The sequence below is a fragment of the Arachis stenosperma genome, chromosome 1 (assembly GCF_014773155.1).
Source record: "Arachis stenosperma cultivar V10309 chromosome 1, arast.V10309.gnm1.PFL2, whole genome shotgun sequence".
NCBI lineage: Eukaryota > Viridiplantae > Streptophyta > Magnoliopsida > Fabales > Fabaceae > Arachis > Arachis stenosperma.
The window spans coordinates 46,525,132-46,551,692 of record NC_080377.1 but is presented as its reverse complement, the minus strand read 5'-3'; the positions used below and the strand labels follow the sequence as shown (position 1 = coordinate 46,551,692).

General features: G+C 38.8%; 1 long non-coding RNA gene and 1 other non-coding gene across 6 annotated transcripts; both read right to left on the bottom strand.

Moving 5' to 3' along the window:
- Positions 1-5,294: 5,294 nt before the first annotated feature.
- Positions 5,295-5,402, bottom strand: LOC130950482 (small nucleolar RNA R71). Its single transcript, XR_009073607.1, has one exon. It is a non-coding gene; the product is annotated as a small nucleolar RNA R71 (small nucleolar RNA).
- Positions 5,403-19,735: 14,333 nt separating this feature from the next.
- LOC130944273 (uncharacterized) lies at positions 19,736-26,442 on the bottom strand. 5 transcript variants are annotated; one of them, XR_009072014.1, is made up of 10 exons: positions 25,977-26,429; positions 25,644-25,722; positions 25,475-25,560; positions 24,911-24,994; positions 23,433-24,037; positions 23,286-23,358; positions 22,913-23,081; positions 20,781-21,063; positions 20,582-20,689; positions 19,739-20,495 (listed from the first exon to the last, which is right to left on the bottom strand). It is a non-coding gene; the product is annotated as an uncharacterized LOC130944273 (long non-coding RNA). The 5 variants fall into 5 exon arrangements; XR_009072017.1 differs by having other exon boundaries at positions 19,736-20,495; positions 20,781-21,375; positions 22,913-23,106; positions 25,644-26,442; XR_009072013.1 differs by having other exon boundaries at positions 19,737-20,495; positions 20,781-21,375; positions 25,644-26,437.
- Between the last annotated feature and the right edge of the window lie 119 nt (positions 26,443-26,561).

Below are 26,561 nucleotides of genomic sequence, written 5' to 3'. Positions count from 1 at the left end.
AAGCGAGTACAAGTAACCCGATTACTCGAACAAATCTGATCTGACCCGATTACCATGGATACCATATCTAATGATTAATCGGGTTTTTTCGGATTATACTCAGCCTTAATTGATCTAGGTATTGGTTCCAGAGTCGTAGAATCTAACCCAACCCGCTTATCCAACATATTATATTAAAAAATATAGTATATATAAATATTTTTAGCCACATAATTACATAACCCTAATATAGGCCACAGCTACCATTTCACTTTCTTAACCCTAAACCTAGCGAAGTTAACCCCAATTCCCAATCTTTACAATGGCACCCAGCTCCATTCCCTAGCCCTACTATCTTTGCTGGCCCTTAACTGTTCACCTTATTATCTTCACTCAAGAGTCATGGTCACGGTCCTGTGCTACTGTCACAGTGAAAATTTGTTGCTCCACCATCTTCTTCTTTGCCGCTCTACCTCAACTCCTTTTTGCTTGTGCTCATCTTTGGCACTCCTACGCGGCTCCTCTGCATTGCATCTGTCGTGTCTCCGGTGCTCTTCTTCAACTTGCTGCCTCTACATCTAGGTTTTCTTTGGCGTTCCTTTGCACAGGTCTCTACCTTCTAATGGTCCTTTGTACTACGCCTCCAGCACTCCTCGGCTACTTTGTGTCTTCTCTGGCACTTCATCTACTGGCCGCCATTTCATTGTATGCTTCACTACTAATTTAGTGTTTGGTCATCAGCTTCATCACTTTTGCCTCCTCTAGTGTCCTTTGATGAGCAAAAATTAAAGCTCACGGATATCGACAAGTGCACAGATCACACAAGTAATACCATAGTGAGTGGATATCGTTCTCATGAGGATTAAAAAATTAAGCAATCAAAGATAGATTAAATACCTAATTAGAATAATAAAACCTTATTGATGATCGAAGGGGGCAAGAGAGTATCTTGCTGAGAGCCTTGAAAGTCTTGAATGTTAAATGTTTGGATGCCATAAACAGTGAGCTTGAATGATGAATTGAGAGAAGAATGTGATGATGAGAGTAGAGGGCTTTAGAGAGCTTATGCTCTTAGGAAAACCAATCTTGTTTATTTATCTCGAAGTTTGCAAAGATCTTGCATGACAAAACTTTTAGTAACTGATTTTCAATTTCTTAGCTCCTCCGTTTCTCTAGAATTAATTAGGCGTCACTTTAATTAATCAAGAGATTAAGTACAAAAACTAATTTTAAATTCAAATACAATTTAAAAGTGATCTTTAGGTCAAATTATATGCCACGCATTCAAGCTAGTCCTGTCCAGTTAAATGGATTTTTTTCTTAAATAAAATAAAAAATTAATAATTTTTCAAACAAGATATTTCAGCTTTATTTTTAGGAATACAATTTTTTTTGGTAATTAGGGCAAGATCGCCGTACCCCTCTATAATTTATATAGAGTTCGCCGAACCCACTCCCCCCGAACTCTATGCTGAGTTCAGCACACTATATATACCAGTAGGACCATTTGCCTTTATCCCTTTCTTTTCCAATCTCTCTTCCAAATTGACTTTGTTCCTTGATGAGCGGATAATTTATACGCTTTTTGGCATTGTTTTTAGTATGTTTTTAGTATCTTTTAGTTAGTTTTTAGTATATTTTTATTAGTTTTTAGTTAAAATTCACTTTTCTGGACTTTACTATGAGTTTGTGTGTTTTTCTATGATTTCAGGTATTTTCTGGCTGAAATTGAGGGATTTGAGCAAAAATCTGATCCAGAGACTCAAAAGGACTGCAGATGCTGTTGGATTCTGACCTCCCTGCACTCGAAGTGGATTTTCTGGAGCTACAGAAGCCCAATTGGCGCGTTCTCAACGGCGTTGGAAAGTAGACATCCTGGGCTTTCCAGCAATATATGATAGTCCATACTTTGCCCAAGATTTGATGGCCCAAACCGGCGTTCAAAGTCACCTACAGAAATTCCAGCGTTAAACGCCGGAACTGGCACCTAAATGGGAGTTAAACGCCCAAACTGGCATAAAAGCTGGCGTTTAACTCCAAGACAAGTCTCTACACGAAAATGCTTCATTGCTCAGTCCAAGCACACACCAAGTGGGCCCGGAAGTGGATTTCTATGTCATTTACTCATCTTTGTACACCTTAGGCTACTAGTTTTCTATAAGTAGGACCTTTTACTATTGTATTTGACATCTTCTGATCTTTGGAACCTTTTTCTTTAGATCTTTTGATCACTTTGGGAGGCTGGCCATTCGGCCATGCCTAGACCTTGTTCTTATGTATTTTCAACGGTGGAGTTTCTACACACCATAGATTAAGGTGTGGAGCTCTGCTGTACCTCGAGTATTAATGCAATTACTATTGTTCTTCTATTCAATTCCGCTTGTTCTTTGTCCAAGATATCACTTGTTCTTCAACATGATGAAGGTGATGATTGACACTCATCATCATTCTCACCTATGAACAAGGTGACTGACAATCACTCTTGCTCTACAAGCATCTGAGGCTTAGTGAATATCTCTTGGATTTCTGATTGCATGATGCATGGTTGATCGCCTGACAACCGAGTGCTTGCCTGACAAACGAGCCAGCCATTCCGTGAGATCAGAGTCTTCGTGGTATAGGCAAGAACTGATGGCGGCATTCAAGAGAATCCGGAAGGTCTAACCTTGTCTGTGGTATTCTGAGTAGGATTCAATGATTGAATGACTGTGACGTGCTTCAAACTCCGAAAGGCGGGGAGTTAGTGACAGACGCAAAAGAATCACTGGATTCTATTCCGGCCGGACCGAGAACCGACAGATGATTAGCCTATGCTGTGACAGAGCATCAGGGACGTATTTTCACTGAGAGGATGGGAGGTAGCCACTGACAACGGTGAAACCCTACATGAGCTTGCCATGGAAAGGAGTAAGAAGGATTGGATGAAGACAGTAGGAAAGCAGAGAGACGGAAGGGAAGGCATCTTCATACGCTTATCTGAAGCTCTCACCAATGATATACATAAGTATCTCTATCTTTATCTTTATGCTTTATTCGTTTATCACTATACCCATTTGAGTCTGCCTGACTGAGATTTACAAGGTGACCATAGCTTGCTTCATATCAACAATCTCCGTGGGATCGACCCTTACTCGCGTAAGGTATTACTTGGACGACCCAGTGCACTTGCTGGTTAGTTGTGCGAAGTTGTAGTGATCACAATTTCGTGCACCAAGTTTTTGGCGCCGTTGCCGGGGATTGTTTGTGTATGGACAACTGACGGTTCATCTTGTTGCTTAGATTAGGTATTATTTTTCTTCAGAGTTCTTAAGAATGAATTCTAGTGTTTCAAGGTGATGTTCTTATCATCACCAAAGCTGATTGATCATCATCAATTTAGCTCTTGAATGCAATGACTTGCTGAAGCTTAGCTAGCTATGTCTAATTCCTTTAGACTAAAGCTTTAGACTAACGTTGCATGATTCCTGGAATTCTCATTAAGAATTTTGATACCTTTATTTTCCTTTTCACCTAATTTTCGAAAAATAACCAAAAAAAAATTACAAAAGCATAAAATCCAAAAATATTTCTTGTTTGAGTCTAGAGTCTCATCTTAAGTTTAGTGTCAATTGCATGTTTCTGTTCTTACTGCATTCATGCATGTGTCTTCATTAATCTTCAAGTTGTTCTTGATGATTTTCTTGTTTTGATCTTTGAATTCTATTGACTTGAGTGTTTTGTTGTTTCCCATATATACAAACTGCTAAGTTTGGTGTCTTGCATGCATTGTTATTTGATTTTACTTGCATTTTGATTATTCCTCATTATTAAAAATCCAAAAATATTTTTTATTTGTGTCTTTTCAAGTCAATAATACAGAGAATTGAAGATTCAGAACATACTGCAGAGGAATCACACAGAAAAAGCTGGGCATTCAAAAATGCCCAGTGAAGAAGACAGACTGGCGTTTAAACGCCAGCCAGGGTGCCTGGTTGGGCGTTTAACGCCCAAAAGGGTAGTAGTTTGGGCGTTAAACGCCAGAATGTGCACCATTCTGGGCGTTTAACGCCAGGATGGCACAAGGGGGAAGATTTTGTTTTCAAATCAATTTTTCTTCAAGTTTTCAAAGTTTTTCAAAATCAAATCTTTTTCAAATCAAATCTTTTCAATCAAATGTTTTCAAAATCAATTTCTTTCCTTTTTCAAAGATACTTAATAACAATTAATGATTTGATTGAACATTTCAAATTTGTTGCCTTTTCTGTTGAGAAAGGTTTAATGTTTGAATCATATCTTTTCTTGTTATGCAAGTCATTAATTTTTAAAATCAAATCTTTTTAAAATTGTTTTCAAAACATATCTTTTAAAATTGTTTTCAAATCAAATCTTTTCAATCATATCTTTTTAATCACATCTTTTTCAAAATAAGTTTTCAATCAAATCTTTTTAACTTCTAATTTCAAAATCTTTTTCAAAAATCACTTGATTTCTTCTCCACTCTTATTTTCGAAAATCAATTAAGTGTCTTTCAAAATGTTTTCAAAATCTTTTACTTAATTTTCGAAAATTACTTCCCTTCTTCTCACATCCTTCTATTTATGGACTAACACTATCCCTTAATGCAAAATTTGAACTCCATCTTCTTTGATAAGTTCGAATTTTCTACCTCTGTCTTCTATTTTTCTTCCTCTGACACCTCAAGGAATCTCTATACTGTGACATAGAGGATTCCACATTTTCTTGTTCTCTTCTCTTTCATATGAGCAGGAGCAGAGACAAAGGCATTCCTGTTGAAGCTGACCCTGAACCTGAAAGGACCTTGAAGCGAAAGCTAAGAGAAGCTAAAGCACAAATCTCTATGAACGGAGGTGGTTGTCAGGCACACGTTCATAGTTGAGAACCTAACAGAAATCTTCAAGGAAGAAGAAGCCATGGCAGCCGAAAACAACAACAATGCCAACAATGCAAGGAAGGTGCTGGGTGACTTTACTGCACCTACTCCCGATTTCTATGGGAGAAGCATCTCTATCCCTGCCATTGGAGCAAACAACTTTGAGCTTAAGCCTCAATTAGTTTCTCTAATGCAACAGAATTGCAAGTTCTATGGACTTCCATTGGAAGATCCTCATCAGTTTTTAGCTGAATTCTTGCAAATCTGTGACACTGTCAAGACTAATGGGGTTGACCCTGAGGTCTACAGACTTATGCTATTCCCTTTTTCTGTAAGAGACAGAGCTAGGACTTGGTTGAACTCACAACCTAAAGAAAGTCTAGACTCATGGGAAAAGCTAGTCAATGCCTTCTTGGCAAAGTTCTTTCCACCTCAAAAATGGAGTAAGCTTAGAGTGGAAGTCCAAACCTTCAGACAGAAGGATGGAGAATCCCTCTATGAAGCTTGGGAAAGATACAAACAACTGATCAGAAAATGTCCTTCTGACATGCTTTCTGAATGGAGCATCATAGGTATTTTCTATGATGGTCTCTCTGAACTATCCAAGATGTCTTTGGATTGCTCTGCTGGAGGATCTCTTCATCTGAAGAAGACGCCTACAGAGGCTCAAGAGCTCATTGAGATGGTTGCAAATAACCAATTCATGTACACTTTTGAAAGGAATCCTGTGAACAATGGGACAAGTCAGAAGAAAGGAGTTCTTGATATTGATGCTCTGAATGCCATACTGGCTCAGAACAAGATATTGACTCAACAAGTCAATTTGATTTCTCAAAGTCTGTCTGGAATGCAAAATGCACCAAGCAGTACTAAGGATGCTTCATCTGAGGAAGAAGCTTATGATCCTGAGAACCCTTCAATGGAAGAGGTGAATTACCTAGGAGAACCCTATGGAAACACCTATAATTCTTCATGGAGAAATCACCCAAATTTCTCATGGAAGAATCAAGAGAGACCTCAACAAGGTTTCAACAACAATAATGGTGGAAGAAACAGGTTTAGCAATGACAAGCCTTTTCCATCTTCTTCTCAGCAACAGACAGAGAATTCTAAGCAGAACCCCTCTGACTTAGCAACCATGGTCTCTGATATAATCAAAACCACTCAAAGTTTCATGACTGAAACAAGGTCCTCCATCAAGAATTTGGAAGGACAAGTGGGACAGCTGAGCAAGAAAGTTACTGAACTCCCTCCTAGTACTCTCCCAAGTAATACAGAAGAAAATCCAAAAGGAGAGTGCAAGGCCATCAATATGGCCGAATTTGGAGAGGAAGGGGAGGAAGTGAACGCCACTGAGGAAGACCTCAATGGGCGTGCACCAACCTCCAATGAGTTCCCCAATGAGGAACCATGGGAATCTGAGGCTCAAAATGAGACCATAGAGATTCCATTGGACTTACTTCTGCCTTTCATGAGCTCTGATGAGTATTCTTCCTCTGAAGAGGATGAGTATGTCGCTGAAGAGGAAGTTGCTAAATACCTTGGAGCAATCATGAAGCTAAATGACAAGTTATTTGGAAATGAGACTTGGGAGGATGAGCCTCCTTTGCTCACCAAAGAACTGGATGACTTGTCTAGGCAGAAATTACCTCAAAAGAGACAAGATCCTGGGAAGTTTTCCATACCTTGCACCATAGGCACCATGACCTTCAAGAAAGCTCTGTGTGACTTAGGGTCAAGTGTAAACCTCATGCCTCTCTCTGTAATGGAGAAGCTAGGGATCTTTGAGGTACAAGCTGCAAGAATCTCACTAGAGATGGCAGACAACTCAAGAAAACAAGCTTATGGACTTGTAGAGGATGTTTTGGTGAAGATTGAAGACCATTACATCCCTGCTGATTTCATAGTCCTAGAGACTGGGAAGTGCATGGATGAAACCATCATCCTTGGCAGACCCTTCCTAGCCACAGCCAAGGCTGTGATTGATGTTGATAGAGGTGAACTGATCATTCAAGTGAATGAAGAATCTTTTGTGTTCAAGGCTCAAGGATATCCCTCTGTCACCATGGAGAGGAAGCATGAAAAGCTTCTCTAAACTCAGAGTCAAACAGAGCCCCCACAGTCAAACTCTAAGTTTGGTGTTGGGAGGCCACAACCAAACTCTAAGTTTGGTGTTGAACCCCCACATTCAAACTCTAAGTTTGGTGTTGGGAGGTTCCAACATTGCTCTGAGTATCTGTGAGGCTCCATGAGAGCCCTCTGTCAAGCTACTGACATTAAAAGAGCGCTTGTTGGGAGGCAACCCAATGATATATTTTATATATTTTCCTTTGTTATTTTATCTTATTTTGTAGGTTGATGATCATGAGAAGTCACAAAATCAATTGAAAAAGCAAAAACAGAATGAAAAACAGGAAGAAAAACAGCACACCCTGGAGGAAGAACTCACTGGCGTTTAAACGCCAGTGAGGCTAGCAGTTGGGCGTTTAACGCCCAGTCTGGCACCATTCTGGGCGTTTAACGCCAGAAAGGGGCACCAGACTGGCGTTAAACGCCAGAAAAGGGCAAGAACCTGGCGTTAAACGCCAGGAATGGGCATCAGCCCGGCGTTTAACGCCAGAAATGGCTCAAAACGTGATTTTGAATGCCATTTGGTGCAGGGATGACTTTTTCTTGACACCTCCGGATCTGTGGACCCCACAGGATCCCCACCAACCCCACCACACTCTCTCTTCTTCACCCATTCACCAATCACCTCAACACCTCTTTCCCATAAACCCTTCTTCACTCCTTCATCTTCAAACCACCTAAACACCACTTCTCCCCCTCCTTGGCCGAACACAAAGCCATCTCCCTCTCCTCTATTTCTTCTTCTTCTACTCTCATCTCTCTTCTTCTGCTCGAGGACGAGCAAACCTTTTAAGTTTGGTGTGGAAAAAGCATTGCTTTTTCCTTTTCCATAACCATTTATGGCATCCAAAGCCGGTTCAACTGAGAGAGCATGACCTCAAGCCCATCACTAAGAGAAGGATGGAGCAAACAAGAGACTCCTCTCATCAAGAGATCCCTGAGATACCTCAAGGGATGCACTTTCCTCCATAAGACTATTGGGAGCAAATCAACACCTCCCTAGGAGAATTGAGTTCCAACATGGGACAACTAAGGGTGGAGCACCAAGAACACTCCATTCTCCTCCATGAAATTAGAGAAGATCAAAGAATCATGAGAGAGGAGCAACAAAGACAAGGAAGAGACATTGAGGAGCTCAAGCACTCCATAGGATCTTCAAGAGGAAGAACAAGCCGCCATCACTAAGGTGGACCCGTTCTTTAATCTCCTTGTTCTTTATTTTCCTGTTTTTCGAATTTTCATGCTTATGTTTATCTATGTTTGTGTCTTATGATCATTAGTGTCTTAGTGTCTATGCCTTAAAGCTATGAATGTGAATCCATCACCTTTCTTAAAAGAAAACTGTTTTTATTACAAAAGAACAAGAAGTACAGGATTTCAAATTCATCTTTAAAACTAGCTTAATTAGTTTGATGTGGTGGCAACACTTTTGTTCTCTGAATGTATGCTTAAACAGTGCATATGTCTTTTGAATTTGTGGTTCATGAATGTTAAAGTTGTTGGCTCTTGAAAGAATGATGAAAAAGGAGACATGTTACTGAGGATCTGAAAAATCATAAAAATGATTCTTGAAGCAAGAAAAAGCAGTGAATACAAAGAAAAGAAGAAGGAAGCAAGCGAAAAAAAAAACCGAAAAAAGAAAAAAAAAAGAGAAAAAGAAAAAGAAGGAAATTAAGTTGTGATCCAAGGCAATAAGAGTGTGCTTAAGAACCCTGGACACCTCTAATTGGGGACTCTAGCAAAGCTGAGTCACAATCTGAAAAGGTTCACCCAATTATGTGTCTGTGGCATGAATGTATCCGGTGGTAATACTGGAAGACAGAGTGCTTTGGGCCACGGCCAAGACTCATAAAGTAGCTGTGTTCAAGAATCATCATACTTAACTAAGAGAATCAATAACACTATCTGGATTCTGAGTTCCTGAAGAAGCCAATCATTCTGAACCTCAGAGGATAGAGTGAGATGCCAAAACTGTTCGGAGGCAAAAAGCTACTAGTCCCGCTCATCTAATTTGGAGCTAAGTTTCATTGATAATTTGGAGTCTATAGTATATTCTCTTCTTTTTATCTTATTTGATTTTCAGTTGCTTGAGGACAAGCAACAATTTAAGTTTGGTGTTGTGATGAGCGGATAATTTATACGCTTTTTGGCATTGTTTTTAGTATGTTTTTAGTATCTTTTAGTTAGTTTTTAGTATATTTTTATTAGTTTTTAGTTAAAATTCACTTTTCTGGACTTTACTATGAGTTTGTGTGTTTTTCTGTGATTTCAGGTATTTTCTGGCTGAAATTGAGGGATTTGAGCAAAAATCTGATCCAGAGACTCAAAAGGACTGCAGATGCTGTTGGATTCTGACCTCCCTGCACTCGAAGTGGATTTTCTGGAGCTACAGAAGCCCAATTGGCGCGCTCTCAACGGCGTTGGAAAGTAGACATCCTGGGCTTTCCAGTAATATATGATAGTCCATACTTTTCCCAAGATTTGATGGCCCAAACCGGCGTTCAAAGTCACCTACAGAAATTCCAGCGTTAAACGCCGGAACTGGCACCTAAATGGGAGTTAAACGCCCAAACTCGCATAAAAGCTGGCGTTTAACTCCAAGACAAGTCTCTACACGAAAATGCTTCATTGCTCAGCCCAAGCACACACCAAGTGGGCCCGGAAGTGGATTTCTATGTCATTTACTCATCTTTGTACACCTTTGGCTACTAGTTTTCTATAAGTAGGACCTTTTACTATTGTATTTGACATCTTCTGATCTTTGGAACCTTTTTCTTTAGATCTTTTGATCACTTTGGGAGGCTGGCCATTCGGCCATGCCTAGACCTTGTTCTTATGTATTTTCAACGGTGGAATTTCTACACACCATAGATTAAGGTGTGGAGCTCTGCTGTACCTCGAGTATTAATGCAATTACTATTGTTCTTCTATTCAATTCCGCTTGTTCTTTGTCCAAGATATCACTTGTTCTTCAACATGATGAAGGTGATGATTGACACTCATCATCATTCTCACCTATGAACAAGGTGACTGACAATCACTCTTGCTCTACAAGCATCTGAGGCTTAGTGAATATCTCTTGGATTTCTGATTGCATGATGCATGGTTGATCGCCTGACAACCGAGTGCTCGCCTGACAAATGAGCCAGCCATTCCGTGAGATCAGAGTCTTCGTGGTATAGGCAAGAACTGATGGCGGCATTCAAGAGAATCCGGAAGGTCTAACCTTGTCTGTGGTATTCTGAGTAGGATTCAATGATTGAATGACTGTGACGTGCTTCAAACTCCGAAAGGCGGGGCGTTAGTGACAGACGCAAAAGAATCACTGGATTCTATTCCGGCTAGACCGAGAACCGACAGATGATTAGCCTATGCTGTGACAGAGCATCAGGAACGTATTTTCACTGAGAGGATGGGAGGTAGCCACTGACAACGGTGAAACCCTACATGAGCTTGCCATGGAAAGGAGTAAGAAGGATTGGATGAAGACAGTAGGAAAGCAGAGAGACGGAAGGGAAGGCATCTTCATACGCTTATCTGAAGCTCTCACCAATGATATACATAAGTATCTCTATCTTTATCTTTATGCTTTATTCGTTTATCACTATACCCATTTGAGTCTGCCTGACTGAGATTTACAAGGTGACCATAGCTTGCTTCATACCAACAATCTCCGTGGGATCGACCCTTACTCGCGTAAGGTATTACTTGGACGACCCAGTGCACTTGCTGGTTAGTTGTGCGAAGTTGTAGTGATCACAATTTCGTGCACCATTCCTTCTTTGTGTCTTTTCGATTCCCATGAAGTTCATTGTGGACGAAATTCTCAGTTCCAGGTCAGTAAATAATGTGTTAGTTAGTGTTAATTTTTTTAGCTTACTTAGAGTTATTTTTTTAGCTTAGTTAGAGTTACTGTTTACATGTTGAATAAAATTATTACTTATAGGTTGCATGTTAGTTAGGGTTACTTATTTACTGTTTACATGTTTTTTAGACTTATTATTTTTATTTTAGTTAAATTTTTTATGTTATTGTTTTTAAGCATAGTTGTTGTTTATTATCTATAACATGTTGATTAGTATAACAAAGTAAATTGTTAGTTAGTTTAGTCAGAATAATCAATTTAAGTGTGAATCAGAAGGTAGTTAGTGGAATAATTAATTAGTTATTTATTGATTAATTAGTTGGTTGATGGCATCAGTTAGCTGGGGCAGAAGTAGAATTACTAAGTTTATAAGCTGTTTTGGATTTACATATTTTTTTAATAATTTAGTTAATGTAAAAGGAATTGAGTTCAATGCGTGTGATTTCATTTTACTAGATTGTGTTTAGATGGAGCAACAGTTATTGGGTTATTTGGGTGAGATGTATAGATTGGATCACGTAGAGCACATTGCTGGCAGGCTTGATCAAGTGGTACACTTTTTTAACTAGTTTTTTATTTTATTGTAAGTAATAAGCAGTGAACTTGTTATTTTTTATGTGTTCACCATCCCTATTTTTTTTTCGTTTAGTAGGCACCTCAGATCTTGTGCACCAGGCGGAATTTGATGACACGGCCGCCGAAGCAGATTAGGCCATATCTCAGACTAGTTGGGTTTGAGTATGTGGCCTATATGGTCGAGTTCGAGCACGATTGGTTGCTTGCCTCGGCTTTGATAGAGAGGTGGAGGCCTGAGTCCCACACATTTCATTTACCATACAGGGAGATGACTATCACCCTACAGGACTTGGACTATTAGTTGGGACTCAGGATCGATGGTGATCCTGTGAGTGGATGCATTGATGGGTGGGAGCAGCATCATCAGGGACGCACCATTGAGGAGCTATCTGAGCAAATTTTGGGTGTTGTTCCTGACCTAGATGACAGATAGTCATAGACGAAGTGGACTATGAAGCTCACTTGGTTCCACAACATGATTTGTGGAAAGATGGAGCAAGACGCCACAGAGGAGCACCTGATGAGGTACACGAGAGGGTACATCATACAGTTGATAGGGGGTATCCTATGCCCAAATGCATCTGACTCTCGGGTGCACATCAGGTGGCTCCCCCTACTGGAGAACCTTGATACGTGTGGCCGATTATCGTGGGGCTCGGCTGTGCTGGCATACCTGTACCGGCATAGCTGTACCGCCAGATGTGCCGGGCCACGGAGCATGGTCAGCGCAATTTGGGTGGGTGCATCAGCTTGCTGCTGTCTTGGGCTTATCACCTTATTCCGTTGCTACGGTCTGATGGCTTTGATACTCGTCGATTTTCCTAGATGGAGAGGTATTATAAATACTTATAATAAACTTTCATATTACTACTTAGTTAATTAAATTGAGCGATAAAATAATATTGTGGCTGGCATTGTAGGTGGGTTCAGTACCGGCCGAATAATGCTAGAGGTGAGAGCAGGCTTAGGCATTACAGGCATACCCTAAACGAGATTGGGATGCTTAATGTAAGTGATAAATGTTTAAGTTTATTTTACTTTAATAACTGTTTCATTTGAAATTTGAATGTCATCATTTATATGCGTTTTGTGAACAGGTTGAGTGGACGACGTATGCTGACCCACAGCTGATTGGTCTAGTTCCACCGGCGATAGCTGAAGTAGAGGCCTCAACGGCAGTTGTATGTCCGCTGATTCGCTTTGCTATCATCGTGTGGCATCAGGTGGACCGGGTGGTACATTAGTTTGGTGGCCTGCAGTACATTCCGACTATGCCACTGAACGTTGACGACATGCACAGATTGGATGGTCGGTTTGGGAACGGCGAGTGGTTTCCGCAGTTTCTTGGTGGCTGGCATGAGTTGTGGGATGTTCGGATCCACTATCGTCGGTCTATACACCATCATATAGATCTGCGTCTGTCCCTCTCGTATATGACTTGGTACTTGTAGTGGGCACACACAGAGTTATTTAGTCTTGGTAACCAGTACCTATTGGCAGCTGGGGTTGTGCCAGAGGACCTACCCATTCACTATCACATGCTCCATATCTGCATCATCCGAATGATGGTCACCTTCTGGAGATGAGGCCGGCTGCAGTAGGAGGGAGAGGTAGGGTGGGGGAGAGCCAGGGGAAAGGAAAACGCAGTGCAGGGTGTGGGAGACATGGTGGTGATGAGCCACCCCACGATAGAGACCTTGTCAGCCCGCCAGCTCACAAAGCCGAGGATGCAGGCCAAACGGTTAGGTCTGTTTCAAGACCCGTACCAGGAGACTACTTGTCCCTGAGACCCCTAGCTCACATCACTCAAAGGCCAGGACCAGTCATCAGGGACAGGGACCAGAGGCTAGTGTTCCATTTGATATTGGGATCCAGTTTCAGTTGCCATTCAGCCCGTCAGACCTTGGACCCCAGCCCGACTAATAGCCTATATTGGATACCCAGGACATGATTGACGTCACGATGATGGTCCCTAACTGGATGACGGGTCTGATGCAGGGAGGTGATGACGGGTTGGGAGATGTGTTGATTATGCCATAGCAGACGTAACCATTTTTGCACCTCAGTATGCATACTTGCCATGCCACCTGGATGATCAGTCTAGTGGGTCGTCGTCCACTGCAGATTATGCCGCGATGAGGGACCAGATGAGAACTCCAGTACCTGGTCCGGTTCCTACACTTGGTGTGGTCAACGCGATGTCAAACCACCTGCGTGTGCACATGTGGGTGTCTCAACCCGAGGCCTCACGGATGACATGCTGGTCCACGGGGTGGCAGACGAGGGCGGGGCTAGTAGATTTTATTTCTTTGTGATTATTCTATGGATTCGTAATATACAAAGGGATATTTTGTTGTAAAAAAATTATATAAAACTTGTTTACCTTCACAAACAGTTGCCTTATATAAAATTTAATATCATTGCGTGAACTTTCTATGTGCAAACAAGTCTGTCAACAACTTTTGCAACAAAACATAATAGTATAGAGAAATATTACAATAATATATTTAACAAGAAAACAACACCTATAACTATTGTCGACTAGAAGACGCCCTTCCACCATCAAGAGCGATATTAGTCCTTTGCGTGTGTCTGCTTTGGCGACATAACCTGCACCGCTTCTCCCCGTTATGCTCAACCTCATCCATGTTGTTATGAATCCTAGAGCTAACAGGGCAACCTCTCTTCACTCTCATCATCCTAGGGTTAGGCCAAATACGGGGCCTGTCATACGATGGCCAATCATCCTCATGCCCTATCAGTCGAAACTCTAATCTGTAAACATTGAAGACCGACTCCATGCGGTACACAGGATGTACAAACCGCTTCCAATCAAGTCTTGCATGAGAGCAAGCTATAAGGACGTGATGACCAGGAAGGTGAAGAGCCTGAAAATACCCACAGTCACACTTATCCTCATTAAGTAGCACCTGATAATTCTGTTGCCTGGACCCAGGAACTGCCGCTAACTCTTCAACCGTGAAGGTTGTCCTCGATCGATCAAACTGGTAAACATTCATAGCATTCACGTGCTTAGAGTTGAATTCTATGGCCTTCACCAATGTCTGAGAGAATTTAGCATCGACTTGAAGTTGGGCCAATGCCTCGGAACCTTTCCTTGCAAATAGTTCACCCAATCGAAAATAACTTGACTTAACAAGAGCCGTGATCGGCAAATTGCGGGAATATTTTAAAACAGCGTTAATGCACTCAGAGATATTGGTCGTCATGTGACCAAATCGACGACCCTCATCAGCATACTGTGCCCACTGTGACTGTGGTATTTCTTCAATCCAGTTTGTGATTGCTACATTTTCCCCCCTCAGTCGGCCAAAATAATGAGCAAACTCACGTTGCGACTTCGAATACACTGCGTTAATCAGAACCTTCTTCAAGTCTTTGTTCTTAAAGTGATTCATGAAGTTGCCTGCAATGTGTCTTGTACAAAATGCCTAGAAGGCATGACGTGGTTTCCATAAACTCCCTTCAGCGTTCAGTGCACCATCAATGGATTTGTGTTTGTATGAAATTACTAAGAGCCCAAGTTGTGGTGTGACATGCTTCCACAGATACGACAGAAAGAATGACCATGCCTCCTTTGTCTCACCCTTAACAACGGCAAATGCGATAGGCAGAATGTTTGTGTTGCCATCTTGATCTATGGCCATCAGATATTTACCATATAAGTGAGTGCTATTAATAGAAATAAGTGGCTTGCGATGCTTGAAAGCCTCAACACACGGTGGGAACATCCAAAAGACCCGATGAAACATGACTGTGTCGGTGGAACCAGGCCAAGGCTGAGTCACTAGTTGCACGTAAGCACCCAAACTTGAAATTGATCTTACCAGTGAATAACAGTGGATAAACTTTTTAACAGTGAATAACCAAACTTGAAATTGATCTTACCAGGCAAGTACATCTGTATAGCGAATAACCAACGAGGAAGCTCATTGTATGACTCCTCCCAATAGCCATATATTCTAGCAATGACTCTCTATTTTGCAAGCCAAACCTTTCTGTAGGACGCCTTGTAACCAAAGTGATTCTTCACACCTCCTTAGAGAACCCTGATGCTGATTGTTGGATTGGCTTTGACCATTGTGAAAATGTATTGCGCAATCACCTTCAAATCCAACCTACCATGGTCTTGTCCCATCGAAGTTTGCATGCAAGAATAAGGCCTAGTAAATCTCCTAACCTTCCACTTTTCTTGCTTTCGACGATATGATGTGAGTATGCTCCAATTACAACCGGGTTCAAAGTGGATACATTATGCATTGTACCTCAACCGGTTACTCTCTACTATTTTGTAATCCGCAGCCCTCCTAATACTGTACTGTTTAACTGCCAACATGACTTCTTCCTTGTTCTTAAATTATTTTCCAACCTCAAACTCATTGCTTGGATCATCTTTAGGGCCTCCCTAGGTAAACGACCAATCCAAAGTCATTCCATTGAGATTCAACCTCATGAAATGATCCGGCCAGTCATATGGTCAAGAAAAGGTAGGTTGTGTCAGAGCGATCTGTGTGTCACCGTAGTAGTTTATCTCTTCTTCCTCGTTACCATCATCAGAAATTTTAGGTGGTTCTTCGGCAGCATCGTCTCCGTCATCAGGGTTAACTTTATACTGATCCATCATCGGATCTCTGGTAGCAGAACCATCATGACTTTCAACACCGTCGTCCATTAAGTCAACATTACGAACTTCAATATTAGACCACTCCTGACTACCCTCAGGTGGCATATTTAGATCCACCATAGTCCTTCTGATAGTTCATCTAATTGACTATCCTAATTACCCTCAACATTAGACCCCTCCTGACTACCCTCAATTGACTATCATCGACAGCATCTGCAGATGATCCTCGGCCACCCACCTCAATGAGATACACGAATAATTCCAATAGATGAACATTTGTCCATCGGTTGTGCCACGATCTTATAAGCCGTATGTCCTCGTCGTCGCGCAATCGGTACCTAATTAAAGAAAATAAAAATATTTCTCACAACCGTGGTCTGATCAATATAATAGTGACGGAGACAATACAACTGTAATATACCTTTTATAAAATAAACTGCCATATACTTCGCTCAGATATCTGTAGTAAATTTTTTCACCATTTTTGCCTCTTGTTGCCCGACGGAATACAATATCAAATTCCTCAAAGTTGTTAAACTATCGACTTTCGGTGTCATATAGGTAATTATCGGTTGTCCTTATCTAAAAACGATAGAACCTTCTTCGTCATACACTATTTCACCATCGTAATAAATGGATAACAATGGATTCCTTGACATCGTAGAGAAAATGTCAACAGTAAGAGAAGGAAAATGAACAACAAAATAGGTGCTGTTCTGATCTACACACTAACATGCATGCTTTTATTTTGGAAACCTATCATATAGTTTGCCGGGGGTACGACGAACTTGCCCTAATTACAAAAAAAATTGTATTCCCGAAAATAAAGCTGAAATATCTTGTTTGGAGAATTATTAAATTTTTTATTTTATTTAAGAAAAAAATCCTCAGTTAAATATTAAAAGAAAATATAATTTTCAAAAGGTGTTCTAATCCGAATTGTATCTCACTTATTCAAAATTAGAGTGTTTGAAAATCATGTATGTGTCGCACACTAATTGAACCATTATTCCTAGCCGAATTCAATTAGTCATATGAAAGAGTTTTCAAGCTTTGATTCAAATATCAAAATTTTCCAATTATAATAAAGAATCCAAGAAGAATTAGCTTACCTTTCAATCCACTAATCCGAATGAAGAACGAATAACTCAATTATGAAATAGATCAATGCAAGACTTTAAAATAAAATAAATATAGATTAATTATCCATATAAAATATAAACAGAGCTCCTAACACTTTGACAGATAATTAGTTACCCATAAAGAAGTAAGAAAAACAAGAAGAAGAGACGTAGTCCTAGGACTTGATGATCTTCTCTGTTCGCTATTCTCACTTATTTTTAGCCTAAATTCTAGAATTTAAATTCAAAACTACACTAATCTTATCCTTCGGATCGAAAGGATAAGATTATCACTTTTCTTCCAGAGAGGAAAATAAGATAACTGCTTACTGACTCTTATCCAAATTCAAAAACGAATAATTCAAATCAAATCTAAACGACCAAATCTTTTATGTTTCTAGAGAAAATTAATAACTAATCTTCTAGTGTCTTCAATCTTCTAGATGTGATTAAGGGTTTTAATAATGTGGATAATTAATGTTGAGTCTTAGTTGTTGCATCTTGAGAGTTGTAATTAGTTTAATCTGGGATTGTATTAAGAGGAATTGGGCAAAAACCCAAGATTTCATCCTTCAAGAGCATTAGGTCTGCCGGGTGTGGAATGGAAGCCTCCGGGCGTGAGGATCTTCTGCCGAGCGTGGAGCTCTTCTGTCGGGCGTCGATGTCTTGGGCATTGATTTCTTGCGTCAAAAAGATGGTGGTAGTGCGTGGCTCAAACTAAATGTCCACTATAGACATATAAATATCGTTTTGAAGTTCTGAATGTTAGCTTCTTAATACAACTAAAACTGTCTTATTTGGATCTCTATAGCTCAAGTTATGACCACTTAAGTGTGAAAAGGTCAGAGTTGGGAACCTTTCCGCCGGGCGTACATGGGAATTGGAGTTTTGGGTGTCCATAGGGCACGGTTTTGCTTCGTGAGGCCGTGCTTTTGCTGTCTTTGTATTTTCTTCGTAAAAAAAGCTTCATTTCTTGCTTATTTTTTAGCCAAAAACTCTTGTAAACATAAAATCACCAACACAACTCCAAATATTTGATTATTTATTAAATGCTATTAGAAAACATAATAAATTTGGTTAAAACCTAAGAAAGTACATGAAAAATAACTTTAAAATTGCTTAAGATGACGTGTCATCATCCTTACTACTTACTGCTTTGTCTCTTCTAATTGTTCAGTTTTTCTTTTGATAATATATTGTGATGTGAAATTCACTCATTTTTTATTTTATTTTTATTTTTTAGTGTTACACACTTACATAATTATTTTTCCTTTCTTTTTCCCATTTTTCAATTTTTTTTACAAATATAAATTTGATCGAATACCTGATTACCCGAACCGATCCAACCAAGATTCAAATGGTTTGGGTACAGTCACAAGAAATCCCATCAACCTGATCCAACCTAAACCGATTAAAATTGGTCAGTTATGTTCCTATCTTTGCTCAAACTTAACCCAATCCGACCCGATTACACCCCTATGTACAACCCAAACAAATGCTTTTAAACATGTCTCGGGTTGTGATAAGAAAAAAGAACAAGGAACAAAAAACGTAGCGAAAACGAAAAGAAAGATAAGACTAAAAGGATAGTTGGATAGTGGTTTTTCTACTAGACTTTTCAAAAAATCTGTTCTTAGTAACCTAAGTCATCGAAAGGATTTTTTCTACTAGACTTTCAAAGAACCTGTCCTTAACAACCTAGATCAAAGAGACAAAACTGAAAGAACAAACACTAAAAATTATCTTAAGTTGGATCCCTCAATTTCTTCATGCAACAAGCAAAGTAAATTACTCATTTTACTTAATACACTTAGAAAAATGTACATAAAAATACCCATAAAATTTATTCACAAAAAACTCTCACAAATTTGCTTAAATATACCCCTGATTGATTAGTCTAAAAGTGGGCTAAACTTTCTAACAACAAAACTCTGAAATCTAAAATTAAATAAAAAATATGACTCCAAAATGAACTATAAATAAATTTGAATTTTAATGACTCTTTGGGCTTTTTGTTGCCCTTGCTTAGCCCATTAGGCTTTGTCTTCTTTTCTTTGGCTAACAATTGATGTATTTATTCATTTATGAGTGCCGCCAAGTCAAATCATTGCTCTTGAAACGAAATTCTTTTAGTACACTACAAAAAATTTGCCGAGTACCAATAGATTTATCAGCCAAATTACTAAAAAGATTTGTTGATAAATTTATTACCGTCAGGTTTAGTGATAGACAGACTCAGACGGTAAAATCCTCGCCAGTTACGAGTAATTATTAGAGAATTTTTTTTAATTCGATCGTACTTTCTGGCAAAATTAACAGCGAATTTAAAATTTTGATCGGCTAAATTAAGGAGGTGATTATCATCGAAAATTTTTTTACGGTAACTTTGGTGCCATAAATTCAGATTTTTTGCGTCTTATTACCATCGGATTTGTCCCTTGATAAATCTGATGATAATATATTATTTTATATTAACTAAATTAAACCATGCCGGCGGATTCACCCAACGGTAAAATTGTTTTTATTAGAACATGATATACCATCATCAATATGTCAAGACTTAATAGTCAAATTCAATTAGTGAAAATCAAGTAGTATTTTTAATAAAATTAGTCAACTATAATATGAAATAACAAGTGTCCAGAAGAAAAAGTAAAAAAGATAAACTACCAGTATTGTCAAACAAAGCAAAAGAAAATCCTAGTCTTTATAGGTCCTGGTAATCATTGCCATCGATATCCCCCTGTCCTGCTAAGGCAGCGGTCTAGGTGGTCATGTTGATGCTTCTCTTGGTGCCTGTGCTGAGAAGGAGGAGCCACTTACAGCAGCAGCGCTGCCACCAGATCTCATCTGGCCATAGTATATTGTCATTTGGTGCTGTATCCGTTGGATCTGCTCTAGCTCCTACCTAAACTCTTACCACATGGACTCTGCCTCTGCATCGTGAGCATCCCTCTCTACCATACATGCAAGAAGCTCATTCTGCCTCTCGTTAGCTAGATGCAATTGGTGACCTTAGTCTTAAAGGCTCTGGGTGAGGCTGTGAACCTGCTTTCGCTCCCACAAATCGACGTCCTCGGGATTTGCGGGACTGGTGACTGTGGTGAATAAAGCTCTCAAGGTGGAGATATGTAGGTTGCTAGTGAAGAATAAGAACGAACCCATCCCATCACGTTTCTTGTACGGCTCGAATAAGGTATGGCGTCATACCGCATCAGGATCGATGATGAAAGCAGAAAGGTTGTTGACATCCTTCCCACTCTGCTGAGATTGTTGGATTGTGGCCTCCAAGTTCTGCATGTGTGATTCCTACCATATGATATGCAAAAGTTATTAGGACGGCAAATGATTGAAAATGATTATATGTTATGAAATAAATCATGATATGTACTTACATAATAATCTGCATACCACTAATTGGCAAATCTCTCCTTGCTCTCCTTCAACATGTGAGTAAACTTCAAGGTCTTTGGCATCGTTACCTCACTTTGCAACAACTTAAACTGCACTTGAACGAAAAAGGTTAAATAAAGTGACAATTAGTTTAAAAGTCAAAGACAAAACGAACTTAACATATTAAAACAAGTTATATACCAGCCTAAACTTTGTCTTCATGAAAGTCGCTGACCTGCCATTATACTTGAACGACTTGGCTGATGCTCTGTTGGCCCTATTTGTGGCTCAACAACGCTTGAACCCCTCATCATTATCCTAATAGGCGTAAAGGGCCTTCTTAATGTCCGGCCGGAGCCACTAAGTAAGGCAGTCCTGCCTTTCACATACATCTTCAAGCATCTGCTGAAGCTGCCTAGCCATGTAGTGGATGAAAATTGTAACACCTTCACTATCAGAATGTCACGCTTCTGGCTGCGCTACTCTGATAGCAAGAAGTATTATGATGACTTCATATACTTAATAATAAAATAGGAGCCTTTGACTCGAAATCGTATCACTGTTCTTTTTGAAAATCGGAAAAAGAATACTTTTAAATAAAATAAAACAAGCATATACATGTACGAAACTTCTTACTCAAGTAACTCATACATATTATATACATACAAATCATATAACTCTTATCCCTCTTGCATAATATAATATTGATGGCGAGGGGTAAATAGATAAAAACTAAACAGCATTATCGACTAAGCGAAATGCAAACCAACCCTTCGTGAGCTTTTTCATCCGTCTCCTAAAAAAGATAAAGTTGTAGGGGGTGAGAACTTAACCACACGGTCTCACCACAGAGTTTTAGAATTGTCATAATAAGATATTTAAAGAGAAATCAATTTTTAAGTTCAGTGATTATTGTTCATCATTTGAATCTTTTAAAAACCAACAACTAGTCATCCAAAAACCCTTTTCGAAAATCAATATTTAAATATCCAGAAATCCAAAACTTTTCTTCCCTTATAAGAAAATCTTAATCAGAAATCAACTACGCAATCAATCAACACAATCATCAATTCAGTACCAAAGCTCATTCTCAAAAGTAGCACACCAAGACAACCACAGGCAAAACGGACAAGAAAAGCACAGGTTTAAGTAGCAGTTAATAACAGTTTAACAATTAGGCAAACTAAAACAAATTCAAACCCAAATAAAGCATACAAATGCATATGATGCATGCCTGTCCTATGGCTAATGAGCTCATCTGTCAATTATACAGCCAACCTGACAAGTCCAATTTGCTAAACCCTTGGACTGTCCTCCGACGTGCATCCCCATGAGTCTATGCATAGATTTTTCTCATATATATATCAAATCGCTCAATGGGAGTACCATTCCCGGGAATTTATAAGTGTCCGGTCACTCTTACGCCATAGGGTCAACAGAGTATCGAGTCTCAACCTGGAGCAAGTGGTGGCAAGCCACTGCGTCTACCCAAGGAAACTCGTGTCTCAGATAATTCAAATTCATAAACCATATGAATAATTCATTCGACATTCATCAATATCTAAGTCATTCTCAATATCATCATCATTCATCAATTCATATCTCATTCCCAAATTCATTCAAAAATCATATTTCAAAGTCAATCCTCATCATCCTTCTTTCCATTCCGTTCATCAACAATCCCAATTCAAAACATAATTCTTTCTTTTCTAAATAAATCAATCTTAAAACATATAATGTTTAAAACCAAATCTTTTTAGATAATTACTTCAAACGAAACTTCCAATTTTATAAAATTTCGTCAGCATCTCCTCTAAAACTCGGACTCTGCCACCCTTTTTCGGGTCCCATCCAAACATTCCTCAAACCCTTTCTCAACCATTTTCAAATCTCAATCATTTTCCAAAATTCAACCAGTTCTAATATCAAATTATTTTCAAATCCAACCATTTCCAATAATAAATCTTTTTCAAAATTAAACCAGCTTAAATATTAAATCATTTATAAAATCAAACTAATTCAAAAGTAAATCGCTTCCAAAATTAATTCATTTTCATATCTCAAATCATTTCCAAATCCAATTCATTTACATTATCAAATTAACTTCAAAACCAAGGAAAACCATTTTTCATAATAATCAAGTAAATAACTTTTTAAACCAATTTCTTATCAACAACCGTACACCACTCAAGCAATCAAGCAACCAATAATTTAATCTAGCAAACAACTACATCCACAAGACAAATACAATCACAAAAGTATATTTTTTTTTGCATCAATATCTATTTATAATCACTCTGTAATATAAAATAAATTTTAAGAAAAACTCCTACCTCGATGTCGCAATCGCGTAATTTAACACAACAGTCCCGCTTAATCTAAACTCATAGCAGTAGTGGCGATTCCAACACAACCGGGACGATGGCAGCATCACCAACCCCGATTACGCTCGCAGCAACAACAACAGATTCGAATTTGATGGAATCAAACACAGAAACAACTCTGAAAATTCAAGGCGACATCGAAACTAAAATGGAATTAAAACCATAACAAACAGATAAATGAGACCAAGGCAGTTCAGAGTATAAAAGTGAAACAGAGTCAGGAGAAAGGCTAGACCTAAGGTAGTGACACTAAACTTGAATTGGTGCAAGTTAACAGCAACGGTAGCAAAACAAAATTGAACCAGAGCAGTGATGATAATACCTTCGGCAACAAGAGAACAACTGGATTCATCTCTAATGGTGGTGGTGGTGGCGACGAATTCCAGCGACGGCGACTGTAACAAACATGCAACGACAATAAAGCTTCTGGAATCTCAAGAGAAACAAAACCAAAAACTTAAAACCTTACCTTCAGCGCTTTTTCCGGCGACGGCAGCGGATTTTGGGCGGCAGAAGCTCAGCCAGAAGCTTTGGTGGTTTAACAACAGCGGAGGTGGCTCCCCGTTTTCTCTTCCGTTCACATCTCCTCTCTCTCTCAGATTAGATCGGTGACGGACCTCTAGCAGCGGCGATGGAGCACGAGACGGAGGTGGCAGGGCTCGTCAACGACGGCGGCGACAATGAGGCTCGGCGACGGTGACGCGCTGGTGGCGCTGGCTTCCCTCGGCGGCAACTGCACGCACAGCAGCAACGACACGAGTCCTTCTCCCTCTTTGCATCTCTCTCTGTCTGATCTCTCTCCTCTGGCATGGGTAGCTGGCGCGACGGCAAGTTGGGCGGCGGTGAGGCACAGCTAGCGGTGAGGGTTGGACGCGGTCTGGGCGGCGATGCGACGGGGCACGCAACAGGCTGGGCATGGCGGCGAGGTCTCCTTCCCTCTCTTCCCGTTCAGCTCTCTCATATCTCCCTCTCTCCTCCTGTCAACAGCAGCGGCGATGGCGGCAGTGACACCCACCGCGCCGCCTCCCTCTTCCCGCCCCCCTTTCTTCTTCCCATTTCCTTTCTTTCGCTGTTCTGTGTGCGTGCGTTTTTTTTTTTTTTCATTTGGTCAGGGTTAGGGATTTGTAAAATTAGAGTTTTATTTGGGAATTTAAAGTTAGGATAAAATCCATATGAGTAATACAATAATTTTATAAAATTAAGAGTAATAAGATAATTGAAAACCTATTTTAATCCAACACTAATATTTATTAAAAATACTATTTAATTATCAATTTACAAATTATTCTCAAATAAATAATTCTAATTCGATAACTATAAATAATATAATTAATTTTTTTTATTCATAAAAATTAAAGTATTAATTTCTAAAATCACAATTATTTAAATCAAATCATATAAATTCTTATTATTTTACGATTCCTAAACTTTATAATTTAAATATAAAAATTATCCAATAATTGTAAAATAAGATAAAATTTTTAATTTAATTATCAAAACTTGATTTAGTTAGCTTTAATAAAATAATTTTTGAAATTAAAATCTTAATGAATAAATAAATTGAAATTAGCTCATAATAAGATTTTTTGAAAATTCTAAGTCTTTCAAAAATCTTCCTGATCATGGCATCATGAATCTTCTCCCATTAAAATTTGACAAAATTTTTCCTTGATTCAGAGACCTCCACCAAAAAAATTTATTAACTTTCACAGAGAAAACAGTTGTAAACTAAATTAAAAGAAACACACATTCAAGCAAGCGTCAAATTTTAGCTGTTCTTGTGTGCATCCTTTTATTATTCTGTAATTTTTCAACAAACAAGGATTTCGAAAAGGCATAACTAGAAAACCTTCTCCCACTTCCGTCCTAAAATTTTATCTTAAAAAAAAAAAGTAAATTTAACATAAAACTTAAACAATTTAACATGTTTAAAGATAGAAAACTAACCTTAATACTATACGAACAGCCCATGTATATATCAGCATGAACAGCCCATGATTAAAGCTACACGACTTTCAAACAAAAAAAATCCTAAAATAGAAATGAAGTTAGTGAAATATAAAAATTAACAATAAAAAAATTAATAATATTTGTAAAATTAATTAATCTAATTTCAAAAGCCTAATTAATACTAGGTTAACTTAATTTACCTAAATTCAAGTCTAAATTAGTCTAACTTCAACTCTAAACTAAACCCTAAACTAATTTATCTAAGTAATTGTCCTAATTTATCTAAAACTAACTTAATTAACCAACTTGACATAATCTAATTTGAATTCTAATTACTCTAAGCAAAGATAATTAAACATATATCACAATTTCACAACATATGATTTATAAACGAGAATTAAAACTCTGTCTTAATTAGAAATAAAAATGATGTAATTACTCTAAATTAATTATTTCAAGTTTCACCTACGTCACAATTTTATAATAAAAAAGATGCAACAAAAAATTTAATTAGTATAAATTAGTGTAAATTTAATTACTCTAAACTAATTACTCACTTACTTGGAGACACTAACGGCGCGGAGGACTTTTTCAGCGTGGTGGCAACTTTGACGACGTACCGCCGGCGACAGTGACTGAATAGCAGGCTGCTTCAAAACAGGGGTTTAGGATTTCTTTTAAAATATATAAAAAAGGGAATGGAATAGGGAGAAGGAAGAAGACAATCTACCTGGAAGAGGGAGGTAGCTACGGCGACATAAGAAGCAACAGTGGCAAGGACACCAATGGCAACAACGTTGGAAGCGACTCTATTTCATGCAATGAAATGGGTTCCAGCCGAGTCCACGTAGTCATTGGATGAGATTGGTGATGGTTGGCGTTGGCAAAGGTTGGCCAGAGGTGGTTGCAGTGGAGAGAGAAAGAGAGGAGAGGGATGGAGAGAGAAGAGATTTCGAAAAGTAAGGCAGTGGAGAGAGAAAGAGAGGAGAGGGATGGAGAGAGAAGAGATTTCAAAAAGTAGGACCGTCAAAATGGATTAAATTCATCGGGTCAACCTATTTACCTGTTAAATGGGTCTCTGAAACTTACAAATTTTCATACAAAGATGGTGAGTGTCTTCTGTGAACTCAAAGCATAGCTAGCCTCTCTCTTCTTCTAGTTCAGCTTTTCCTCTTCTCTCCTTCAGATTCTCCATGAGGAAGAAGCTTGTGTGCACGTGTGTGGGAGGTGTGTTTGTGTATAAAAAATGAAAGAAGGATAAGAGAAACATGAATCAAGGAGTAAAACCAACTCAAAGGCCAATCCTAAGGGAGAAAGGTGGGACAAATATGGTGGTAAGTACTGGCTGGAAGTGGTAAGAGGAGGAAGTGCTACGATCCATATGGATCATAAATTATGCGAAAAGCAGTAACGCGCTTGCACGTGAAATTTTACGCGCCGAGAAATTCATGTCTCACTAAAAATTTGCATATGATCATTATATTGTATATATCAACATGCTAAATGCTTTAGATTTGTACATACTGGCACCTTTATTACAAAACTGAACTAGGATAAAGTATGATATAAAATATCGGAAAAAAAAAACTAAAATAAAAGAATTGATAAAACAAGAAAATAATAATTTAATTACTATTAAATTTGTAAC